The 9,667-nt window shown below is 45.8% G+C and overlaps 1 non-coding gene across 1 annotated transcript; it reads right to left on the bottom strand.

Annotated features, from left to right (window-relative positions):
• Positions 1–200: 200 nt before the first annotated feature.
• On the bottom strand, positions 201–307 carry LOC123456333. The gene has a single exon (XR_006634469.1). It is a non-coding gene; the product is annotated as a U6 spliceosomal RNA (small nuclear RNA).
• Between the last annotated feature and the right edge of the window lie 9,360 nt (positions 308–9,667).

Below are 9,667 nucleotides of genomic sequence, written 5' to 3'. Positions count from 1 at the left end.
AAAATGAATAAACTTCAACAACAATATGGGTGGCTCTTCTATATTCTTCATATCTTTCTGCTCTGTATTTTCCTCTCTCTCATTATAGCTCTGAATCAGGGCAGCAAAGAGGAACTATGCCACAGCCCCAATGCTCTTCTGCCTTGAAATTCCCTGCACCAAATACACAGTCGATTACTTTTTTGTTTGTTTTCGCTTTGTTTTTTATGGAACGCTTCATGAATTGGCATGTCATCCTTGTACCAGGGCCATGCTAATCTTCTCTGTATCATTTCGATTTTAGTATATGTGCTGCCAAAGTGAGCACCTAGTACTTTTTTTGTGTTGTCTTTTTTTTTGTTTGTTTGTTTGTTTTTGTTTTTCAAGGTAGGGTCTCACTCTGGTCCAGGCTGACCTGGAATTAACTATGTTGTCTCAGCTTGGCCTCAAACTAATGGTGATCCTCTTACATCTGCCTCCCGAGTGCTGGGGTTAAAGGTGTGCGCCACCACGCCCAGCACTTATTACTCTTGAATTCAACTTTTTCCAAGCTCTTGGGACATGGACAGAATACAGCCAGTTTCTTTGCCAGACTATCACACGATCAGCTACTGATCCAGTTCCCAATAAAGTCCTTCCCCCTCCCCCACTGTATTCCACATTTCTCTTGGCTTCCTGGTTCTTGTAACTCCCACCAGAACGACCCAATAAACTCTGCTTACAGCACTGTGAGGCTTCTGTAGTACAAAGTTCCAAGCACTCATACAGCCCTCCCACAAACGGGTTCCAAGACTCTAGGAAGCATGCGGTCAGGTTTTCCACAGCAACAGTCCCACTTCTTGGTACCAATTTTTCTATATCAGTATTAAGTTTTTTGTTGCTAGGACAAAATACCTGATAAAAATCAGTGTAAAGGCTGAATGTATTTCAGCGTACAGTTCCAGAACACAGTCTGTCGTGGCAGGGCGGGCACATTGGCAGGAGATGGTCACATTGAGTCCAACACTGAGGAGGCAGAAGGATGAATGCTGGCATTCCCCAGCCCTCTCCTTTTTGTGCAATCCAGGACCCCACGCTGTGGAATAGTGCCAGCCACAGTTAAGGGGGGTCTTCTCACCTTAATTAACCTCATCAAGATAATCCTTCACAGTCACGCAGGCACAGAGGCAAACCTAATCTGTACAATCCCCCCACAGGTGACCTTAGGTCTTGTCAAGTTGATGATCAATATAAACCGCCACACTTGTTACGTGATGGGTTCCAGAGAGCCACTGAGGCTAAGCAACGCGAGGCAGGGTCAGCGTCTCTGCCACTGAGGTGAAGACATGATGAAGCAACGCGTGGAACATCCTGTGTTTTCCTGTTCCAGTAAAGCCCGATGGTGACTGCGGAATGGGTCTTATAATGCTCGGTGTATTAGGGTCTGTAATTTGAAAATCACGGACGTGAACTCTGGTTAGGCCTCCACAGTGGCTCATAGGTTCCCTGCTCTTGCTTCGTCTCAGGGTCCTCGCACAGGAAGAGGTAGAGGTCATTTTGCCAAGAGTGAGTTGGATGTAAGCTAATGTCTGGGAAGGAAGCATGTGTGTTGGGTACACACATAGACGCACACATGCAAACACATGTGCACACACACACTTATTTCCAGCCCATCCAGGTATTTTCTTGGGGAAACAAACCTTTCGAAATCCCTGTTCTCACTTAGTAATGATGATGCGAACTATCTTCCCAAGGAGATAGCAAGGCGACTCGTTGCTCTTGGGAAGCCAAGACAACTCCCCCCCGTTGAAGGACTTCTGGGGTGGGCTACTAACGGGTGGGCTCCCTGAAACTCTTTCTGGGCTCCCACACCATGTTCCACTGGGCCGCTGTCTCGTCTGCTCTGCGTCTTTGGCAGGGCCTGAGTTCGTTTTGGCCACGTATGCAGTGTGACTGGACGTGCACGACCCGACCCTTGTTTTCAAAAAGTCATCTTAGCTTGGGAAATGTTGGCCACCGCTAAGAGCAAGCCTTCCTACTTGGCCATGGGGTCTGACCAGCCCCCATTGCTTCCTCCAACAACAGGGCTTTATGATCTCCTGCAAAAAAAAAAAAAAAAAAAGAAAAGAAAAGAAAAGAAAAGAAAAAGACCAGCTGTCAGCTTACATTTCCCTAATCCAGCCAGATCCTAACGCTGCCAACCAACAGTCGCTATCTGGGGGAAGCCCATCTGTGACAGGCTGCAGTTCCCTTCCTGGAAGGACATGTCATAAAAATTAGTCTGGGCACTAATCTAAGAAAGGTTTGTGCTGAGTCGAGGGACTGTGAGGTCCCGGTTGGTGTCCTTCTATTTGCCAAAGAGCTGAACTGAACAAGCAGAACAGGAACGCATTGCAAGTGGCCTTACCCCGGGCCTGTCTCCCCCAAACCCATGGGGGGGCTGCCCCTGCAATGAGGAGATATCCTTACCCACTTCCCCCCACCCTGAGTCCTCTCCTCCAGACAGCTGGGTGCTGCGGCACCCAGAAGGGCCAGTGTCTTACCTCGCTGATTTTTTGCACGGAGTGGTGGTTGGGGGAAGGGGATGGAGAAGAGGTTGTAGTAATTTGTTAACTATAAGATGACATTACTAACTCGTGCTTCAATTTAGTAAGAGAGGAAAAATAAGTTTATTCCTAAGAAAGGTTCTAGTGTAAGTTTTTTCTCTCATCTCTGGAAGAAGAGTCACTCCCAACCCATATACATCTACATCTACATACATACATACATACATACATACATACATACATACATACGTATTTGAGGTAGGGTCTCGCTCTAGCCAAGGCTGACCTGGAATTCTCTATGTAGTCTCAGGGTGGCCTTGAACTCATGGTGATCCTCCTACCTCTGCCTCCCGAGTGCTGGGATTAAAGGCTTGTGCCACCATGCCTGGCCCAAAACAGAGATTTTTGAGCTCATTAGAAACATAAAGAATTCAGACTGATCTTTGGTTGTGCTTGGATGACTTCTCCTCTCAGACCTCCTCTCCTGAATGGCTACCTTGCTCCCTGTTTGTATCATATTCATCACCCCACCCTGCACCCCACCCTGGCATCCTGACTCCTTTCAACCTGTAAGCCAGGACCACCGAGACACTCGGGTGAGGGCTCAGCTCAGCGGCCGGGCGGCCAGGAGTCGCAGCGCGGTCTGCAGGCGGCGGCTCCATGCAGTTTTCGCAGGCTCATTAGGAGGCTTTGAAAGACAGCCGTGACATCAGCAGTCCTGCAGCGCAGGCGGGGACGTGCTTTGCCCACACATCAACACTGCTAATCCTTCCGGGCCGGACCTCCATGCTGGAGAGAGGGGTACCAGCTAACAAGGGCATTTCCTGCCTGACTCTGTGCCCAGCTGGCAAGCCTGCCCCCACCCTGCCTCAGTGTTTCAATGGCATTTCTTACTCGCCCAGGGGACGTCTGTTGAAGACCTACTATGGCACCTGCACGGGTCTAGGGTGGTACGGTCTGTTTTATCCAAGATGGGTGCCTCTCAGGCTGTCTGGAAGAGGGCACCAGGTTAGCTTCAGACAATAAGAAGGGCGACTTCAGAGCAATGGCCTCAAGGTACTCGCCCCCTTGACACCCTGAAGGAGCTAAGAACGTGCTTCATTCATGCCATTTTAGAAAATCACTGTGCCATGAAGCGCGGCTTTTGATTTTCATTTTTAGACAGCCACGCAGGCTTTTATGTGCTTGCTCATTTTTTTTTTTTTTTCTGGGTTTTTAAGGTAGGGTCTCACTCTGGTCCAGGATGACCTGGAATTAACTATGTAGTCTCGGGCTTGTTCATTTTTTTGTTTTTTTTTTAAAATACAATTTCTTGCTTTAAGAGATTTTGAGAACTGGAGAGATGGGTTTAACAGTTAAGGCACTAGCTTGCAAAGCTGGAGGACCCAGGTTCGATTCCCCAGGACCCACGTAAACCAGGTGCACAAGGTAGCACATGCATCTAGAGTTCGTTTGCAGTGGCTGGAGGCTCTGGTGAACCCATCCTCCCTCTCTCTCTCTCTCTCGCTTTCTCTTTCTGCCTCTTTCTCTTTCTCATAAGTAAATACATACATACATAAATAAATAAATAAATTAATTAATTAATTAGTAAAGATTTTGAAAATTCTCCTGACAGTGTAGATTAGAGAAGCTCAGGAGTATAAATGTTATAGTGAAATTAAAAATATTACCGGGCATGGTGGTACACGCCTTTAGACCCAGCACTCGGAAGGCAGAGGTAGGAGGATCTCGCTGTGAGTTCAAGGCCACCCTGAGACTCCATAATGAATTCCAGGCCAGCCTGGACCAGAGAGAGACCCTACCTTGAAAAACCATAATAATAATAATAATAATAATAATAATAATAATAATAATCTGTCACTTTATAATAAAATACTACAGGTTTTAAATTGTTTAAGAAGGATTTTCTTTGAACTTATTATTTTCTGATTTTTAAATATCTTCTTAGGGCTGGAGAGATGGCTTAGCGGTTAAGTGCTTGCCTGTGAAGCCTAGAGACCCTGGTTCAAAGCTCGACTCCCCAGGACCCACATTAGCCAGATGCACAAGGGGGCTCACACTTCTGGAGTTCGTTTGCAGTAGCTGGAGGCCCTGGCGCGCCCATTCTCTCTCCCTCTCTCTATCTGCCTCTTCCTCTGTCTGTCGCTTTCAAACAAATAAACAAAAATAAACAAAATTAATTAAATATCTTCTTAGTTTTTTGAATACCAGTAATTTGGCCATATTTTCACTCCAAAACAATCAAATTGTCAGTGTTAAACCAGTCAGAACAGCCCACTTTATAGCTTGATGGGTCCAGAGACTGTATTTTTCTTTTTCTGTTTTGGTTTTTCAAGGTACGATCTTGTTCTAGCCCAGGAAAACCTGGAATTCACTACATAGTCATAGGGTGGCCTTGAACTCATGGCGGTCCTCCTACCTCTGCCTCCTGAGTGCTGGGATTAAAGGTCTGTGCCACCACACCTGAATTCTTTTTATTAATTAATTAATTTGCAAGCAGAGAGGGAGATAAAGAGAGAAGGTATAGGTATGCTGGGGGCCTCTTGCCGCTGCCAGTAAACTCCAGATGCATGCACCATTTTGTGTGTTCTAGCTTTGTGTGGCTACTGGGGAGTTGAACCAGGTTGGCAGGCTTTGTAAACAAGTGCTTTGAACCACTGAGCTATCTCCCCATCACCAGAGACTGTTTTCTAAGGACTTTCTCCCCCATGCACACACAACAATGCTCAACAAGTAGAAAATGAACCTGTGAGTTAAAAATATGTTTATAGCTCGGCATGGTGGCTCACATCTTTAGTTCCAAGACTCTGGAGACTGTAAGTTCGAGGCCAGCCTGGGGCTGGGGCTACAGAGTGAGTTCCAAGTCATGTGGGCTAGAGTGAGACCCTACCTCGAAAAGAAAAGAAAAGAAAAGAAAAGAAAAGAAAAGAAAAGAAAAGAAAAGAAAAGAAAAGAAAAGAAAAGAAAAGAAAAGGAAGCTATGTATATACCAGACACATTCACCACCTTGTGTATCTGGCTTACATGGATACTGGGAAACTGAACCTGGGTCCTTAGGGTTTGCAAGCAAGTGTCTTAACCACCGAGCCATCTCTCCAGCCCATAATGGTTGCTTTTATATCAGCTCTCTGAACCTTGCAATGGGCACTATGGGGAACTATGGGATAGCAACCATGAACAGTTCTTAAGGAACCGAGATTTAAGGCTGGGGAATTAAAAGGGGACAAGAAATTACCAATGGGTATGAAAAAAACTACCTTTTCTTCAAAGGCTCTCCCCAGTGTGCTCCAATGACTTTCTTCACAATGACCATACATTAATTTAAAACCTTGTTTTGCTAGCTTCCATTTATGCTCATGTTGTTCAGTGGTGGCTTAAAAATCAAAGGTGACAGGGGAAAGGAACAAGGCACCGAGTTTGTGGTGACCAGCATGTCTTTGCATATACTCCACCGGACAAGGCATGTTGTTAGGTCAAGCCTGACAGCAGAGAATTGGGAAGTACATTCCGCCTACAGAAAGGCAAATTCCACGTAAGGGCTGGTCCATTGTATGTGGAATTTTGTTGTCGTCAGTTTCACCTGGCTGGGATGAACATCCAAACTGGGCGGAGTTTATGGGAGGAAGGGTGCTCATTTCAAGCTTGCAGATCCAGGGCGGGGAAGGTCCATCAGCAGTGGGAGAAGCTACGTCTGCACATCTCAGCAGAGAGAAACAGCCACAACCAACCCACAAAAAAACAAATGCAGCAAGCACGAGCGTTATAACGAACGGGCAGCAAACAGCAGGGAGCCAGGTGGAGCTCAAACTTCTTTGCCTACCTTTGGGCTGGGATTCAGATCTGCTCCCCCAAACATACCTTTGGGCTGGACCCCACAACCCACCCCCAAGTGAGTGAACCTTCTTCCATCCAGGCAGCTGGAGACCCAAATTACAAGCTCTAATAAAACATCTGAGTGTATTGGGGGGGGGGGTCGGCGGCAGACATTCAACTACCACAAAGCGCTTCCCTGCCTTGTTTGTTCTTGGGATATAGGAAGGCTGTAGATTCTTGCCTGGTAATTTTGTAAACGGCCACTTTGTTGAAGCTATTTATCCGTGCTAAGGGGTTTCTGGTGGAGTCTTTAATGTATAAAATAATACCATCTGCAAATAAGAAACCTTAGAGTTCTTCCTTCCGGAGATGTATCCTTTTTTTTTTTCTTTCTTTCTTTCTTTCTTTCCTTCTTTCTTTCTTTCTTTTTGCTTCTCTTATCCTATTGCTATAGCTGAGACTTCCAGCACTATATTAAGGATGGAGGAAGTCTACTCTTGTCTTGGTCCTGAATTTAGAAGAAATGCTTTGTATTTCCCCTCACTAAGTAGCCAAAAGAACTCGTTGGAGAAAAGACATCCTCTTTAACAAATGGTACCAGGAACATTGGATAATCACATGTAGAAAAGGGAAACTAAATGTTTATTTCTCACCCTGTACAAAAACCAGCTCCAAATGGATCAAAAACTTTAATGTGAGACCTGAAACTCTGAAACTGCTAGAGGAAAGTATAAGGAAAACTTTTAAGATCTAAGAACTTTCTGAGCATCAATCATATGTATACACACACACACACACACACACACACACACACACACACACACACACATATATATGTGCAAGTTTTACTGTTTTATTCCCTCACCCCAACTCCCATTTCCCTGGGTGCTCTCTTCAGCTGAGTAATGGTCTTCACTGTGGGGTCATGAAGGCCTCAGTCAGTCTCTATCAGGCAGCAGTGGGGGCAGTGCCTTAGGAGATTCCTACCCACTCTGTGGCTCTAACAATCTTTCCACCCCTTCTTCTATAATTCTCCCTGAGCCATGGCAAGCTTGTTGACAGTCTGATTTAGTGTATTGAGTTCTCTGTAGCCTCTGGATTTATGCCTTAATAGGTTTTTGATTAATCATTGTGTCTGTCACCATCACCCTGGAGCTGGTTGTCAGGCTAGCAGTAAGAGCAGTGTTCATGATGTTGCTTTCCGTACAATTTCTCTTGGGCCTTGGCTAATGTGGATGAGGTGACAAGACTTATGAAGGGAAGTCATCTGTCTTCTCATCTCATCGATGGATCTAGGCTCTCCTCCATTTTCTCCACCATCTGTAAAACAGAACAGATTCTCCAACCAGTCGTGAGCACAGTTTGTATTAAAGGGGGTATTCAAAGTTATTTGAGGACCCACTCTTCACCTCCAGAGAGCTTCTTTATGAAGTCTGAGTTTCCTAACCATGGGATTCTGACTTGCTTTCCAGTATCAGATATGTATTCTCCCCCACTGAGCAAGCCTCATGTCCAGTCAGAGAGATCTGTGGTGGTGTGAATCGGATGTTCCCCTCCTTGTGTTCTGAATGCCCAGCTGGTGGAAGGTTGGGAGGCAGAGCCTTGCTAGAGGAGGCATGTGGCTGAGGTGGGCTTTGAGTTGCTATAGTCAGTTCCCCCATTCCAGAGCTCAGCTCACTCTCCTGTTGCTGTTTCCCACCTGTTGTGCTGGAGGTGACGTCCGGCCTCTGCTCATGTCATGCTTTCTTCTTCTGTACAAAAATGTCCTCCCATAATCTGCTGTTGGTCAGATGCTCTGTGCCAGCAACAAGAAGGTGACCACAACAATGTCCACCAACAGAGAAATGGGTATTGAAAAAAAATGGTACATCTATGCAACGGAGTTATATTTATTCAGTCATAAAGAAAAATGAAACCATGAACTTTGAGCTGGGCGTGGTGGCGCACGTCTTTAATCCTACCACTCAGGAGACAGAGGTAGGAGGATTGCTGTGAGTTTGAGGCCAACCTGAGATTCCATAGTGAATTCCAGGTCAGCCTAGGCTAGAAAGATAGAGAGACCCCACCTCAAAAAAAAACAAACAAAATAATTGCTAGAAAAATGTTATATTAAGTAACCTAGGTACAGAAAGACAAACATCACATACACTCACTCATGTGTGAATCCTAAGTTAGAAACGTTCGATATGCATGCTACTGTGGGAGCAAAAGTGTGGATGTCTCAGAAAACTAGAAAGAGGCCCGTGGGAAGAGGAAGAAACATACAAGGCTTTTTGAAAAAGGGAAGGGTAGAGAAGGTAGCAGATCTTAAGTGATATGAAAGTTAAAGTGGGGAATGCTGGGGATAGGAAGGAGAAAATAGGATAGAGGGACCTGGCAGATGATGAAGAGGAAGGAAACAGAGAAGGTTAAGGACCAGCAAGAACTTGTATTAATAAAGAACAAAGAACTTGGGAGGCAGAGGTAGGAGGATCGCTGTGAGTTTGAGGCCACCCTGAGATTCCATGGTGAATTCCAGGTCAGCCTGGGCTAGAGTGAAACCCTACCTCGAAAAGCCAATAAATAAATAAGTAAATAAATAAATAACAAAGATATATTGTCCTAGTAGGTGAGCATATGACAATTAAGGGGGAAGAAAACCCAAAGCCACGAATGTTGATTTCCATTGGTTATGAAGCGGTAGAACCATTTAAGGGGAAACTGCAAAACAGACCCATAATATGCAATGTAGGTGAGTCTGGTGAGATTCAGCCTGAGTTACCATCAGGGCTTCAGCCTGAGTGCTGGGGGTGGGGGGAGGTTCAAGTGATGGGAGACATCTTAGGAGGGTGGGTGGACATTGCTGGCTGAGGCGTGGCCTTCTCTGGCTCCGACTTCCATGTCTGGAGATGCTGAAAGCACAGAGCTGTGAGGAGGTCCTCATCTGGGGTCCTGTTTAATTTGACACGGGTTAGCGCTGTGAATATCTGCACAGAGTCAGATACTGAGAATGAGGGGAGTTCTCAACCTATCTGTCCAAGATGCTTCTCGACATAGCTTTACAATATGCTGTCCTTTTCCCGTCTACCCTGAAAATACAAATGCCAGCTAGTCAGACGTAACAAAAACACAAATGTGGGGTGCGTGCTTCTCTAAGATTCATTAAGAAATGGGCAGGGGTGGGCTGGAGAGATGGCTCAGCAGTTGGGGAGCTTGCCTAAAAACCCTAATGACCTGGGTGACCTGGGTACCATTCCCCAGTACCCACATAATAGAGCCCGTTGCACAAGGTGGTGCGTGCATCTGGGGTTCATTTGCAGTGGCTAGAGGCTCCGGTGTGCTCATGATCTCTCTCTATCTCCTTCCAAATA

The sequence above is a fragment of the Jaculus jaculus genome, chromosome 20 (genome assembly GCF_020740685.1).
Source record: "Jaculus jaculus isolate mJacJac1 chromosome 20, mJacJac1.mat.Y.cur, whole genome shotgun sequence".
Classification (NCBI taxonomy): domain Eukaryota; kingdom Metazoa; phylum Chordata; class Mammalia; order Rodentia; family Dipodidae; genus Jaculus; species Jaculus jaculus.
Note: the sequence above shows the minus strand (reverse complement) of the source record. Positions and strands in the feature narration are given on the sequence as shown.